The sequence below is a fragment of the Ceratotherium simum genome, chromosome 10 (genome assembly GCF_057802395.1).
Source record: "Ceratotherium simum simum isolate JZ-2026a chromosome 10, ASM5780239v1, whole genome shotgun sequence".
Taxonomy (NCBI): domain Eukaryota; kingdom Metazoa; phylum Chordata; class Mammalia; order Perissodactyla; family Rhinocerotidae; genus Ceratotherium; species Ceratotherium simum.
The window spans coordinates 71,604,022-71,621,051 of NC_141909.1; the positions used below are offsets into that span (position 1 = coordinate 71,604,022).

The 17,030-nt window shown below is 41.7% G+C and overlaps 1 protein-coding gene across 5 annotated transcripts in view; it reads right to left on the minus strand.

The window, feature by feature from the left end:
• PDS5B (PDS5 cohesin associated factor B) overlaps positions 1-14,449 on the minus strand; it is a 190,988-nt gene extending 176,539 nt beyond the window's left edge. For 4 of the 5 annotated variants that reach the window (XM_087436209.1, XM_087436208.1, XM_087436210.1 and 1 more), the window contains exon 1: positions 14,380-14,444. The gene's annotated coding sequence lies outside the window, so the exon portion shown is untranslated. Of the gene's footprint in view, positions 1-14,379 lie in introns of all 5 variants that reach the window. The other variant, XM_087436211.1, reaches the window with a different exon arrangement.
• Positions 14,450-17,030: the final 2,581 nt, after the last annotated feature.

The window sequence follows — 17,030 nt, forward strand, 5'->3', positions numbered from 1 at the left end:
CATAACTAATACATTAATACATAAAAATCTATTTTAGTAAGTTGATGTAGAGATCTTATATATATATATATACATACAGTCATGCACTCATAACAACGTTTCAGTCAACAACAGACTGCATATATGACGGTGGTCCCATAAGATTAGTACCATATAGCCTACGTGTGTAGTAGGCTATACCATCTAGGTTTATGTAAGTATACTCTATGATGTTTGCAAGACAATGAAATTGCCTAAGAATGCATTTCTCAGAATGTATCCCCATTGTTAAGCGACACATGACTGTATACATATATATATATATTTATAGTATGTTAAAATAAAGAAGACAAATAAAAGGAGAGGTACACAACTGTATTAATAATTTATTGCTCTGTAATAAACTACCCCAAATTTAGCAATTGAAAACAACATATATTATCTCACACAGTTTCTAAGGGTCAGGAATCAAGGAGCAGCTTAGCTGGTCGATCCGGCTCAAGGGTCTCTCACAAGGTTGCAGTCTAACTGTAGTTAGGTATGCAGTCAACTGAAGGCTAGAAGATCTGCTTCCAAGCCCATTCAAGGCTATTGGCAGAAGCCTCAGTTCTCTGCCACATGGAAGTTAGGAAACAATACTCCATAGGTGTCTTGTGTTTCTGCACATCTTGCTACTGAGGTTCCGCCCTTCGTTCCAGACTATCTTATCAAAGATGTCTATAAGTGAACAGACTTAGAAGATTAAGTCTCCTCTAGAGCAAAGAGCAGGTATGCTTACTGCTCACTAAAAAATATCTAGGTTCCCTATGTTCAGAGTTCCTCTCCTATAATGCAATCCACTGCATGTGCAGGTGTCTTCTGGCCCTCTCCACATCACTGAGTGCGAACTGGAGCTCGAGGAACTGGTGCAAAAATGGGTACTTGGCTACTCCTATAGCTGTGACAACAAACTGTCTTTTGACTCTAACCCATAAGTCTCATGTCTTCTATCAGCATCCATGAAACTGTAGCAGGCTAACTTGTTAGCCTGCAAGCAGGGTAAAATCTCAGATCCTTTACAGTCTTGACAGTGGGCCCCTCTACAACACGCCAGCTGATTTCTCCTACAGTGAGTGACGAGAGAGAAAGAAAGAGACCAATATGCAAGCCACTATGTCTTTTATAACCTAATTTCAGAAGTGACATATCTTCACTTTTACCATATTCTATTCGTCACACAGACCAACCCTAATACGACATGAAAGGTGACTATAAAAGGGTGCAAATAACAGGAGGCAGGGATCAATGGGAATCATGTTAGAGGCTGACTATCAAATTAACACTGTTAACGGTCAGTTCTCCCTAAATTTATCTACAGAGCAACACAATCCCAATCAAAATCCCAAAAGGCCTTTTTTATAGAAATTGACACACTGATTTTAAAATTTACAAGAAAACACAAAGGAACTAGACTGGCCAAACAATGTGAGAGGATTCACACTATTTTTTTTTCCCTCCCGAAAGCCCCAGTACGTAGTTATATATCTTAGTTGTAAGTCGTTCTAGTTATTCTATGTGAGCCACCACCACAGCATGGCAACTGACAGACGAGTGGTGTGGTCCCGCGACCGAAAAGTGAACCCAGGCCGCTGAAGCAGTGAGCACCAAACTTTAACCACTAGGCCATCAGAAGTGGCTTGAGGATTCACACTACTGGATTCCAAGACTTACAGTAATAAAGACAGTATGATACTGGCATAGAAGAAACAAATAGATCAATGAAACAGAATAGAGTCCAGAAAAAAATCCATACATATAAGTTCAAACGATTCTAGACAAAGGCACAAAGGCAATTCAGTGCAGGAAAAGAAAATTTTTTTCAAACAATGGTGTTGGAATTGGATAAATTTATTTTTAAAAATGAACCTCAACACCTAGTTAACACCACGCACAATAATTAATTCAAGAAGGACCACTGTCCTATACGTAAAAGTTAAGACTATGAAACTTCTTAAAGAAAACACCAGAAATTATTTTGGGTAGGCAAAGGCTTCTTAGAACTCAAAAAGCATGCTCTATTAAAGAAAAAATTGATTAACTGGAATTCAAAATTAAAACTTCAGCTCTCAATACACTGATCAGACAAAGAACTTGTATCCAGACTATATTAAGAATTCTTACACATCAATAATAAAAAAATAACCAATTTTTTTAAATGTGCAGGAAACGTGAAGAGGCATTCCACAAAAGAAAATACACTAAGTGTCAATAACCATATGAAAAGGTGCTCAACATCATTAGCTACCAAGGAAATCCAAAATAAAACCACAATGAGATACCAATTCACACCCACTAAAATGGCTAAAATTAAAAAGTCTGATCATCCAAATGTTGGCAAGGATGTAGAGCAACTAGAACTCTCATATATTCATGGTGGGAATATAAAATGGAAAACCACTTTGAAAAACTATGTGGCAGTTTCCTATATAGTTAAACACACCTATGAACCAACAATTCCATTCCTAGGTATTTACACAAGAGAAATGACAACACATGTTTGCAGGAAGACCCACATAAGCCTTATTCTTAACAGTAAAAAACTGGAAAACAACTCAAATCTCCACCAACACAAGAAAAGATAAACTCACACATTCATCCAATGAAATACCACTCAGCAATAAAAACTGTGATACATCCAACCTCATGGATGAGTCTGGAAATATATGTTAAGCCAAATAAGCTTAATGCAAAAAAGCACACCCTGTATGAAGACAGAACAAAACGAATCTACATTGTTAGAAATCAGAGGGCTTGGCGGAGAGGGGAACTGAATGGAAAAGGCAACTGAGGAACTTCCTGGGGTGATAAAAATGCTCTATATCGGGTGGGGGGAGGGTGAAAGGGATAAAGGGGCACATACACATGGTGATGAACAAAAACTAGACTACTGATGGTGAACACGATGCAGTCTATGCAGAAACTGAAATATAAGGTACACCTGAAATTTACATAATGTTATAAGCCAATACGACCTCAACAAAATAATTTAAAAAATGTAAATGTGAAAAAAATGCTCTATATCATCTTTTGGGTATTGGTTACATGGGTATAATTGTCACCCCTCATCAAAGTGAACACCTAAGATCTGTACATTTGACTGTATTTAATATACATCTCGATATGAACAAAATAAATTTTAGAAATGTATTTGTGGGCTGGCCCCGTGGCTTAGCGGTTAAGTGCGCGCGCTCTGCTACTGGCGGCCAGGGTTCGGATCCCGGGCGTGCACCAACGCACTGCTTCTCCGGCCATGCTGAGGCCGCGTCCCACATACAGCAACCAGAAGGATGTGCAACTATGACGTACAACCATCTACTGAGGCTTTGGGAAAAAAAGGAGGAGGACTGGCAATAGATGTTAGCTCAGAGCCGGCCTTCCTCAGCAAAGAGAGAAGGATTAGCATGGATGTTAGCTCAGGGCTGATCTTCCTCACAAAAAAAAAAAAAGAAATGTATTTGTGAGCTCATTGTATTAATTTTCCTTTTTTTCCTTCAGTCTTCGGTTGTCCACATGTATATTTAGTGTATATATACATATATTTATGTGTATTCAGTAAATATTTATCATCTACTGTGTGCCAAACACTATGCTAGGTTCCAAAATAACTAAAAGTCCATGCCCTCAAGAAGCTAACAATCTAGGGCAAGGAAATACATACTTCAAAAATACACAATGTGAGGGTGTCCATTATAGAAGTATACACAGGGTCTTGTGAGAAGGAGAAAAGAGTATCATACCTGGCCTGAAAGAAGAGTTAGGTATCAGAAAAGCCTTTCCATTAGGTGGAGGATGAAAAGCATGATTTTTGACACGTGGACAAGCAGGAAGGGACCACTATGAGCAGAAAAATACCACATGCAAAGACACTGAGACAAAGGGTCTAACACAATAGGGAGCTAGGAGCAGTTCAGTAATTTTGGAGTTCACAGAACCTATGAAGAAGTGAAAGGAAACGCTGGCAAGGTAGGTATACACCATGCTAATGCTAAGGTATTTGGATTGTAGAGGCAAGGAAGAGCCACTGAATAGTTTTAAGCAAGGGAATGACAAATTCAAATTTGCGATTAGAAATATCACTCCGTTCAACACTGTGAGAGGTAGCCTAGAAGGGAGTGCGATTGGAAGCAAAGAGACCTGTCCGCCAGCAGACAAGCAAGTCACGTTTACTTACAGTAAACCAATCAATGGCACATGGACGGAAGAGAAATTTCAGAATCACCAAAATGGACAGGAAAATGGGTAAAGATTAAGATCAAACAGTTCAGAGAAAAAAAATAAATAAAAATGGCTCTTAAACATATGAAAAGATACTCAGCTTCACTCATAAGAGAAATGTAAATTAAAACTACACTGAGATATGATTTTTCACCTATCATATTGACAAAAATCCAGAAAGTCTGATTATACACTGTGTTGTCAAGGCTATAGGGAAATAAGTACTGTCATATATACATTACTATTACAATCCCTATGAAGGGCAATTTAACAATATCGAAATTATATCTGCCTTATTCTTTGACCCAGCAATTCTACTTCTAAAAATTTATCCTACAGACACACCTGCATATGTACAAAATGATATATGTACAAGGTTGCTCAAAGCAGCATTGTTATAGTAGTAAAAACTGGAAACACTCTAACTGTCCATCAATGAGCTAGTTAAATTATGGTACATAAATAAAAATGAACACTCTACAGCTGTTGAGAGAGAGCGGGAGCACACTAACACTTTATATACTAATATGGAAAGATTTCCAGGGGATATTGTTAGGTGAAAAAAGTAAAAGGCAAAGCAGTCCAAGTTTCCAACATCAGTGTAAAACATGTGGGGATGGGGGTAGGAGTGAGGCGGGATAAATATATTTGTATATGGCTGTATTTTAAAAATCCCCAGAAGGATATATAAAAAATCAGTGACATTAGCAAATAATTGTAAGAGTCTGGGAATTAGGCAGATGGAGAAAGGTATGGATGAGAGACTTTTTATTGTGTATCTTTTTTTCTCTTTTTTTTACTTGTGAAGTATTAACGTACACCTAGTGTTAAAAAAAAAACTTTTGAAAATACTGTATCAGAATCAACAGAATTTGGTAACTCATTTGATGTGAGAATGGAGGGGTCAAGACGACTCCCAGGTCTCTGACTTGATAACAAATCTAGTCATCCCTTAACAACTTTAAAAAAAAAAAAAAGGTAACTGCGTTATTAAGCAAGGCAGGATGTCAAAGCGCACAGGAAGGGAGCTCAGTTCTGGACATGTGGTACTAGAGGTGCTGGGTCTGATAGCACACTAGAAAAAGAAGGTAAGAAACTCAGGAGAGAGGTAGGAGACATACTTGGAGAAGAAATCAAAGGAAAACATCTTATGAGCCTAATTTGTCTAGGAATTATTCTATAAACCCAATTAACCCAGAGAATAAACTAAAAAGGCAATTGACTCAAAGCAACAGTGTAAGCCCACATATTCATATCCTTTTCTCACAGACATCAGGCTCTCACTAAAAGCTTATTTATTTAATACATTTAGATAATTTCCAAATTCACAACAAATTAGAAATATCAAAAAAGGGTGTGGGGTCAGGCTACCAGAGCAATCATTGGGCAGCACCATGACACTGCAAAAAATGATGATGATGATGATTATAATAATATGGCCCCGTGGCTTAGCGGTTAAGTGCGCGCTCTCCGATGCTGGCGGCCCGGGTTCGGATCCCGGGCGCGCACCAACGCACCACTTCTCCGGCCATGCTGAGGCCGCGTCCCACATACAGCAACTAGAAGAATGTGCAGCTATGACATACAACTATCTACTGGGGCTTTGGGGGGAAAATAAATAAATCTTTAAAAAATAATAATAATAATAATACCACCAATACCTCAACAAGCATAGCATTCTTCAAGCGCTCTTCATAGGAGCCAAAGTCCCATATTTTATCATCTAAGACTTGGCCAAAAGGGTCCCTCCTTCAAGACGTTTTTCATGGTTCCTGCACTCTCAGCCTAACATGATTAATTAATCTCCTTTTATCAAATCTCCAATTTCAAATATTTTGTATACATCTTCCTGAAAGCACTTTACTCTGCCTGGTTTTATAAATATTTTATAAGTACAACTGGTATTTAAAACACCAGTCTCTCTCCTCCTACTTGAATATATCTCTCTTAATTGAAGGACTATCTTTCATCTTTACATCTCTGAGCACAATTTCCTTGCATAGTATAGTATGCAAATATCCATTCAACAAACAATTAGCCATCTTTGCCTTCTCTACAGTGATGTGAACGAACTTTTCTACAGAGTCACAAATAAAGTCTCCCTGCACCTTACAACAGTCTTTTTATTGAGGACTTACATATTTGGCGCCAGAGTAAGCATTTGGCCTGGCTTATGGCAAAAACTAATGAGATAAGGGGTGATGGGAAGTGACAGATAATGAGTTTGGAGTTTCTTTTACGGGAGACAAAAATGTTCTAAAATCAGACTGCGGTGATGATTGCACAAACCTGTGAATGTACCAGAAAACAACGAATTGTATACTTTCAAGGGGTGAACTGCATGGTATGTGAATTATATCTCAACACAGCTATTTTTAAAAATGAGATATCTGCTATTATCCCCACTTTACAGATTAAGAAACTAAGCCATGGCAAGATTACATAATTGGCCCACGATGACACAGCTACCTAGTAATAGAATCAAGACTGCTTGGGTTTTTATCCTGTCTCCAAATCTACATGCTTAACCGCCATGCTCTTCTGCCTTCCTTAGAAAGGGACTTCACTTATCAAGCATCAAAGCAAATGCCTAAATATGCTCCTACTGTTCTTCAAGTCTTAAATGTTAGTAAGCTTCCAAACTCCAAATAAGACTACAAAGCCTTGACCTAACTACCCTACACCATAAAGGCAAGGGAGAAGGAAAGTCAACAGCTGAAAAGAAAGGTACCAAAGAGACAGAGAAGAAAACAAGTGCTCAAGAGCTATGTTTCAAAGCTTGCCACTTTGAGCATAAGACTACATGAAACATTACTACTGCTTGACTGCTATCATCAAAGTTGATGGGCATGCCTAATTCAGCTGAGGAGGGGCTAACTGCAGGCTTCCTGGACTAGTTCTGCCTAGACCAGGATTTCTCAATCTTGGCACTACTGACATTTTGGGCCAGGTAATTTTTTGTTGTGGAGTGCTGACCCACATACTGTAGGATGTTTAGCAACATCCCTGGCCTCTCTGCCCACTAGATGCCAGTAGCAACACTCTTCCCCTGCCCCCAGTAGTGACAACCAAAATGTCTCCAGACATTGCCAAATGTCTTGGGGGAAAGAATTGGGGAGGGAGGGTGTCCAAAAATCAACCCTGTTTGAGAACCTCTGTCCTAGACCAGGGGTAACACAGAAAAGGGCAAGCTACCTCATGTTAACTAGCGTATATAGTAACTGGAGACACACAAGGACTTTTTTTTGCTTTTCACAGCTTTATTGAGATATCTTTGATATATAAAAATTATATATAATGTATACAATTTGATGTTTTGATATATATATATACATTGTGAAAAGATCACAACAATCAATCCTAACACCACCTCTGTGGGGGGGTGGTGACAGACAAGAGCGTTTTAAACCAATTACCTCCCAAGCTTACTAATAAAAAACTCATTTCATAAAAAAAAAATGTGAAGCTGGGAGTGGGGGCAGTATGTAGGGATTAAATAGGAACAAAGCTCATGTAGTCACGCCAACATCCCTAGATTTCTTTTTTTTTTTTGAGAGAAAGATCAGCCCTGAGCTAACATCCATGCTAATCCTCCTCTTTCTGCTGAGGAAGACCGGCTCTGAGCTAACATCTATTGTCAATCCTCCTTTTTTTCCCCCCAAAGCCCCAGTAGATAGTTGTACGTCATAGTTGCACATCCTTCTAGTTGCTGTATGTGGGACGCGGCCTCAGCATGGCTGGAGAAGCGGTGCGTTGGTGCGCACCTGGGATCCGAACCCGGGCCGCCAGTAGCAGAGCACGCGCACTTAACTGCTAAGCCACAGGGCCGGCCCCCCTAGATTTCTGTACAGTTCAGCACGTAAGGCCTCTGACACTCTAGTAGAAGATCAGCTATAGACATGTACTACTAAACACCAGAAAACAGATCTAAAGGATGTTAGAAATGAGAACTGTTCCCTTTGGTTTGAAGGAAAATCAGTTTCCCTTATATAAAAAACTAAGTGTCCCTCATCTCTGGAGGAACTGAAATACAAGGTCAACATTGCCACCCCTACCAGGGAAGAGGAGCAAACCAAATGACAGTATAAATAAAAATGAAATGACAGTTGGGAGTAGGAATGCTGAGACAGGACAAGCAGACAGTAGGAGCTGACCCTATAAAAAATTTATTTGCTCTCTCAAATCTCCCTTCCTGCCTTTATATATCTTCCAATAGCACCAAGTTAAGGGCTTTCAATACCCTCATGTTGACCCTTCGTTGTTCAAAGCCTAGCACTGTAGCCTCTCCATTCAGAGCATTGCTCTCCCTCAAGGTGCCAACAGGCTCTAAAATCTTATTCCTCTCTTCAAGTTTCACCTCTAGCAGACCATTTCAGATAAGGCGGGGGTGTAGGGGGGTTCACGAGTAAATTAAGCTACTCAGTCTAAAGTATCTGCTGCAAGTAACCTCTGTCCAATAAGCATATAAAAAAAATGCTTACCCTCACACATAATCAAAGAATGCAAACCTAAAACAAGATATAAATTTCACATATCAAATTGGCAAAAAGCATCAAGTTTAATAAAGTCCAATGTTGGTGAATATATAACAGGCATACTCATATACTACTGGCTAGTGTAAATTGTTACAACCTAAATATCACTCAGGGACCGGCCCCATGGCTTAGCGGTTAAGTGCGCACACTCCGCTGCTGGTGGCCCAGGTTCGGATCCCGGGCGTGCACCGACGCACCGCTTGTCGGGCCATGCTGAGGCAGCGTCCCACATACAGCAACTAGAAGGATGTGCAACTAGGACGTACAACTATCCACTGGGGCTTTGGGGAGAAAAAGAGAAAAGAGGAGGAGGATTGGCAATAGATGTCAGCTCAGGGCCAGTCTTTCTCAGCAAAAAAGAGGAGGATTGGCATGGATGTTAGCTCAGGGCTGATCTGCCTCAATCAATCAATAAATAAATAAATAAATATCACTCAGTGGTGGTCTAGTGGTTAAGATTCGGCACTCTCACTGCCATGGCCCTGGTTCGGTTCCCCGTCAGGGAAGCACACCACCCCTCTGTCAATGGCCATACGGAGGCAGCTGCGTGCTGCTGTGATGCTGAAAGCTATGCCACCGGTATTTCAAACACCAGCAGGGTCACCCACGGTGGAGAAGTTGCAGCAGAGCTTCCAGACTAAGACAGACTAGGAAGAAGGACCTGGCCACCCACTTCCAAAAAAACTGGCCATAAAAACCCTGTGAATAGCAGCAGAGCACTATCTGATTTAGCACTGAAAGGCGAGAGGATGGTGCAGAAAAACCCAGCAGGTTCCACTCTGCTGTACACAGGGTTGCTAGGAGTCAGAATCGACTTCACGACACTAACAAAAAAAAAAACACTCAAAATGAGTCAGAACAAATAAATTACGATACATCCATATAATAAAATACTCTAATCATTTTTTTAATTATGTCGATCTCTATGTGCCAATATGAAAAGAGCTCTGTGACATTAACTAAGGAAAAAAGTAAATTCCAGTTGGAAAAAAAAGTAGACAGTAGTACAATATAATACTATTTGTATCAATTTTTTGAAAAGTAAACTTTCTGGAAACTGTTAACAGCCGGTCATCTTTCAGGGGGAAGATGAAAAGTAGCTTTTATTTTTACTTTTCTATATCATTAGAGTTTTTTTATCATATACATGAATAACTTTTAACTCAAAATATACAATTCTTTAAAGTACTCTATTCCTCCCAACTTTAACCACTACTCTCATCAATTCTCCACACACATACCCCTCCCTGGTCCCAATATTTGAAGACTAACTGAAATTGCCTGACAGAATTTCAGCTAGCAAGGGATATATTTTGGATATACATCCAGGGCTTTTCTTTAAAATCTCTTCAATCACTTCTCTAAAACCACCTCTGAGATCAAAGAACAGAAAGAATCCCCACACTGCCCAGGGAACCACAAACTCTCGTTTCCTTTCAGGCCCCTAACCATTCTCTCCGAGAGAGAGACAATGGTTGTGATTATAATACCCCCTCCTTCTCCTATCAGTTTTATACCTAGTCTTGGCTAATTTCACTCTCCCACATAAAGAAGAGCAACCTCAACTGTCACTGAAGAGGGAGGAAGGCCCAACCCCTTGTAGAACCACTTAACAGCAAAGATCCCGCTCCCTGGTTTTCCTCAGCTCTCATCACCTTGGTGCAGGTGGCCAAATACTACTCTAAACTTAGATAGGACAGGGTCGCAGTCCTGTTTATTGCATCATCCTTGGTACTGTATGTATATGGAAGCTTAATATTAGTTCATTTTAACTGAATCAGGTCAAAGCATTCTCTGTCAAAGGCAGAGGCAAGTTAGTGGAGTACTTCTAGGTCATGGCCCTTTAAAGATGCCTCAAAATAGCTTCCTGCTTTTGTCAGTCTTTCCTCCACCCCCCTTAACAGACTCTTAAGTTTTACACAGCCAAACCAAGTATTTCTAATTACTGCTTACTATTAATATTTAATCACTAGAGCACAATAACTATTATGAATATTTTTAAATATCTCATATTAATGGCTTTAAGATTTAAATAACTAAATTTTACTCATCTGAGTTTAATCTTCATGATTTTCTCACTGTGCATGATCACCCTTGCCAACTAAAACAATTTACAGTTCCAAAGCAGCAAACTTATCCTTAATTTTGAACTAATTAGTGAGAAGAGTTATAAAACCTTTTTCAAGTATTGAGGAAAATTATTATAATCAAGTGGTTCATAACAGTACAGTGTGACGAAGGGCTGAGCTCTACACTCCAAGGAGTCAGAATTGGGAACCATTTAGCAGCTTCTTAAATAAGTTTAAAAAGTAAATACATTTTCAGAGAAACTATTGGGTTTATTTTTAAACTAAGTACTTTCGGAATTTTTAACATTCCCAAACAGGAATATTTAAACCAAATACAATAATCTTCTCCAAATACCTATTGTAAGTGGAAGTGACAAATGACTTGTGTAGCAAATTGAGTTTAAAAGTAAAAAAAATACACACTCATACATACACACACATCTTGTAACAAAATACAGTCCCATACTAACTTCCAAATTACTCTGACTTAAAAATTTCACGAAGAATAAATAAAAGCCACATCAAGTAATGTTAAACAATGAAAGACAAAGCGGCTTCAGGAGCCAGAGACAAGCAAGAGGTTATCTTCTGAGACAACTTAAGTGGACTGAATCCTGGATAGAAATTATTAAAACCAGACTCTGAAACAGATGGTTAACCTTGAAACTTCACTTCTTGGTTGAATGAACGAAACGAAAAGGGGAGAAGCAGATGGAGAATAATACGCTATCTGGTAATAATTTTAAATATTGCTTAAGTCCTAAATAAAACAATACAGACCATGCAGAACCTTCTAAGCTTCCAGGAGATCTAAGGGCTGCCCCAATTCCACCACATGAATATGACTGTGACTTTGGATAAATCAATTCAATTACAATCTGAACCTAATTTCTCACGCATATGATAAGTTGGAGATCATCTTTAAATTTCCTTGTAGCTCTCTGACACTAACAAAGGAAACACGAATTTATTATGTTCTAATATAAATGATACACAGTACTTGTCACGCAAGCCAAATCACAGTGAGCTCTCCTGTTAGTTCTAGGCACACACAAGTAAAAAAACTAGCACTGAGGAAGCCAAAGGACAATCCTAATTCTCCAAGAGGGAGAAGTAGAAAGAACACAACTTCCCAAAATATTTCCCTCCTCACAAAGTTTTGGGTATATACCATCATTTCACTCTTCACCAAGGCAAGCCCTAATATGAGGCATCACTTTATTTGACGCTTCACAAATTAATGATAAAGCCTAGTCCTCAAAACGTTACTCTTTGTTAAAGCTGCAGAACAATTTTAAAATCAATTTAAAAATTAAAACAACTTTTATCCAACAGGCAACTCAGTAGAATTACATGTCAAAAAAGCTGAGTACAAAACAGCTCATGACACCAAGAATCACTACCATCACCACATTATCTCCTCTAATTCTTGGGGAAAAGGAGGGAAAAGAAGGACATAACCAGACAGGAATAAAAGCGACAGGAAGAGTACAGAAGCTGCTGTAAAAACAAAGTTAATACAAGGAGAATCAACCTCAACAAAAGAGGAGAAAGTAAGAAAGGGCACAAAAGTTCTTAAAAAAAAAACAAAAAGCCAATACAAATACTACCTTGTCATTTAAAATACACCTTCAAGTAAAACCCAGCTGAGAAGAGGATAATTTTTTAAACCTTCAAAAAAGGGCAAAAATAAAAGACTACTTCAGCTACTTCAATAATCAAATGTCTATAGTGCACCTTTTCTATACATATTTGTAAATTCATTTCAAAGGAATAATGTTCTGACTTAAGATGTATTTTTATAGTTAAGTTCTGAGAATAAATCTATCTTAACATAATAAGTTCCATGTTGAAACTTTCACCTCCATCTTCACCATTATAAATTTTAATTAGGTTTTCTGCTATCACTAGGTGATATAAGATGAACTGTTCCACAAACTGACCTGCATACACCATAGGAATGCTCATTTACTTGTCCCTAAAAATGCTAACATCCCTGACAGAGGTACTGCAGAGATAAGAAGGGTCTTTTCTAGCCCTTATTTTGCTTAACACCACTTGTGTTTTTAACTATTTTACTTTACTACATGAGTTAATACAGAAAATGCTCTATCATGGAACTTTCTATGTGTTAATTGAGAATTATGATTATACTGCCATTCAAGTTTTAAATTGATTTACTTACAGCTCATTTCTTTATATATAAACACACTTGAGTTTTTAAAGGTTATTAGGAAGACAGCAGAAGACTTCCCAACTCACTCAAGACCGCAGACCAACCTTCGAAATTAAAGGCTATATTAAAGTTTCCGAAACTATTTAAGAAACTGGTAGGGTAGGACAGCACTGCCCATCCATCGTTTTATAATACAAGTATGAGAAGAGCGTTCATAGTACGTTCTTCAAAGTAAAATAAAGGGTTCCCTTTAGTTAGTTAGAATGTTAAAACGTGTTGAGTGGGTAGGGAACTGCTTTTTCAAACCCTTCCCCGAGTCTACCGGGCCCGCGAGGGCAAGGCAGCAGCACGCAATTCTGAAGCCACCGAGGAGCTGCATTTCAGGCTCCAGATGCATTCCGCAAGGACCCGCACCGCCGCTTCGCGCAGCTTGAACGCGCTGACCAAAGACACCAGCAACCACGACGAGAAACAAGGTTTTCTCCTGACCCAAAACTTTTCCAGTTGCACTAAGATAACAGAGTGCAAAACTGTGAACTATTTACAACTGCACACCATTTTCATTGTTGTCCCAACTCCGAGGCTTCCTAAAGGAAAGCCAGAACCCAGCTGTCGCCTGGGAGGAGTCACTCCGGCCAGCGCGGGGCTCTTCCTCAACTAGGTCCTCGGGTCCCCTGGCACCAGCTCCCAGGGGCGCGGTGAGCGCGCTTTCTCTCCGGCGCCTGGCCAGGAACAGTGCAAAAATGTCACTCGCTCAGCCCGTTTTCGTCGCCCGGAGCAGAGGCTGGGCGGCGCGGCCGAGCGCCCCCGCGGCCCGCACACCGCCCCGGCCCGGCCCGGCCCCGCGCTCCCCGCCCCTCGCCCGGAAGGGGGAAAACCCGCCAGCGGGAGGATTCAACAGGAGCGCCGCGCCGCCCGCCTGCCGCCCGGGAAACAGCCGCGGCCGCCGGCGCGGGGGGAGGGGCGGCGGGCGCGGGCGGCCGGGCTCCGGGCGCGGACCCCCGCCGCGCGCAAGGTCACCGCCCGCCGCCCTCGCCGCCGCGGGCGCCCGGCCGGACCAGGGCGGCAAGTTTAATTTCCAGAGGCTGCGGCGGAGCCCGCGGCGCGGAGCGCGCGCCGGCCCGGGCCCTCCCCACCCCCACCGCGAGCCCGGCCCACGCCCCCGGCCCGCGCCCCGCCACTCCCGACCCCGCGCCGCCGGGCAGCCGACGCTGCAGCCCCGCTGCCGGGAGCCGAGTCCCCACGGGCAGGCGGGCGGCGTTTGAGCCCCACCACAGACACAGCCGCGGTGGCGGGCGCTGAAAAATGGGGCAGGGCGAGCAGAAAGGAGAGACATTTTCTTTCCGTTAACTGAATTGTTTCCTACCTCCGGGCGCCCGACTCGCTACTCCTCTCTCTCCGCTGCTCTCCGGGATCCGCCGCCGCCGCCGCATCCAATCGCCTCCTCCCCCCCCTCCCCTTCCGCAGCCAGCCCGGCCGTTCCTCCTCCTCTCCGCTTCAAAATGGCGCCAAGCGCTCTTCGGCGGCTGCTCCAATCGAACCGCCGCGGACAGCAGCGGGGGCAGGCAGAGCGCGGCGCGGGCGCACAGCGCCCCCTGCCGACCACACAGCCCCGCGCGCGCGCCCGCCGACCCGCCGGGCTCCCCTCCGCCCCGCCCCGCCCCGGCGCGCGCGCGCGCAGCCACACGGGCACGCCGCCGCTGTGGCCGCGGTGGCAGCGAGACTGGCAGCTGTCAGTGCTTTCTCTGCCTCTGCGGCTTCTTTGACTTTTGCCGAAAGCCACATAAATTGTTATATGTCTCTAACTTTTTGGATAAAAGTTGGGCGTTATTTTAAAACACAGATTGAGTACTGACGTTGTGCTATGTAAACAAAATTGGTATTGTTAACTACTTTGCGCCTTACTTGGTAACTCTGACCTAGTCATCTCAAAATGCCATAAAATAGTCTTTCTCTACACTGTATGTGTTACGTCTTTACTTAATCCCACAGCTTTCCCATTTGGAGGAATTGTTTAGGCCGCAGGTGAGGGAGAGACACTGTAATTCATCCTGTAACGAAGCATTCCATTCATTCGTTTTATCACAATTGTCCTTATTGGAGGGAGAAATAATCTGAAGACCACAAGGACGCCTTCCAGGAGGTGGGTTTCTAACCCCCTTTAGATCCAGGAGCTGCCGCTCCTCCCTCCTGCAGCTTTGAGGGAGTATATTAAGAGTTGATCCAGCAATTACTGTTAGGATGGAAAGAGGAAAAAATCTTTAAGGCCTCAATGAAGCATAGTTTCTAACAAAAGAAACTATGTTTCATACAACAGCAAATGGATTTATAGAAATTAATAATATAAACTTTCATATAAAGCAACATTGTTTAGGAAAACTGGAATCTGAAATTGGTATTAAAAGTAAACTTCTGTGTTTAGGGCTTTAAAAAATAGCCAAATGTGGGGCAGGATGTATATGTGAAATCTCTATACATTCCTCTCAATTTTGCTGTGGACTTAAAACTGATCCAATAAAAAAGTCCAAAAAATAACCAAGTTGCAATTCATCAAGACCAATATAACTAAATGTGGCATAATTTAAGACAGTTGAGAATAGAAAAGCCAGCCTGGTGGTCTAGTGGTTAAGATTTGACGCTCTTCACCACCATGCCCTGGGTTTGTTTCCCAGTCAGGGAACCACACCACCTGTCTGTCCATTGTCACTCTGTGGTGGCTGTGTGTTGCTGTCATGCTCAAAGCTATACCACCAGTATTTTAAATACCAGAAGGATCACCCGTGGCCGGCAAGTTTTAGCGGAGCTTCGAGACTAAGACAGACTAGGAAGAAGGACCTGGCCACCCACATCTGAAAAAATTGGCCATGAAAACCCTATGAATATCAGCAGAGCACTGTCTGATATAGCACCAGAAGGTGAGAGGATGGCTCAAAAAGACCTGGCAGAGTTCCGCTCTGCTGTACACAGAGTCACTGGGAGTCAGGATCCACTCCACGGCACTAACAACAAAAAAGAACATAAACCATTCGAAAATCAGTCATGACACTGTCTACCCTGAGAAAGAAATTAGGTGGGAATGATGTAAAAAATGCTGATTTTATATAGACTTGGTTAGGAGAATTATTTTTTATTATAAAGAACCGCAAACCCAGTCACCCACCTGTACTAGTTTTCTATTGCTGCTGTAACAAATTATCACAAAGTTGTGGCTTAAAACAACACAAATTTATTGCCTTACAGTTCTGTCATTCAGAAGACTGGCACAGGTTTCACCGGGCTAAAATCAAGATGTTGGCACAGCTGCGTTCCTTTACTGGAGGGTCTGGGGGAGAATCCATTTTCTTGCCTTTTCCATCTTCTAGAAGTTGACCACATTCCTCAGCTCTTGTCCCTCCTCCTGCATCTTCACAGTCAGCACAGCATCTCCTGACCCTGTTTCCATTGTCAAATCTCTTTCTCTGACTCCCTGCTGCCTCCCTCATTCACTTTTAAGGACACTTGCGATTATATTGGGCCCACCTGAATCATACAGGATAATCTCTCTAATTTAAGGTCAGATGATTAGCAACCTTAATTTGAACTGCAATCTTAATTCCCCTTTGCTGTGTAACCTAACATATTCACAGGTTCTGGGGAAAAGGACATAGATATCTTTGGGGGCCATTGTTCTGCCTACCATATCACTCATATTTGGGTTATCTGGACCTTTTTCTTTTTGGTAGGGTATACAGCTGAGGTTTAGGGGATTAGGAAGTCAAGAATGCACATAGTTAATATGAACAACCCTAAAAACACCTACGTTACCCCTACTACATTTTGAATACAGCCTCGCTATACTAGAGGATAGTTCCTGAAATTTTTGTTATTCCACACTAGAAGCCAAAAATCATATAGGCTTGACTATCCTCCCTACCCTATCTTGGGGACACCTGCAACTTGCAGGACGTGGTAGGAGGTGCGTCAGCAGATGTATGCTGGAAAATTGTCTCTTGAGTGTCTAGAATTTCAAATTTATAC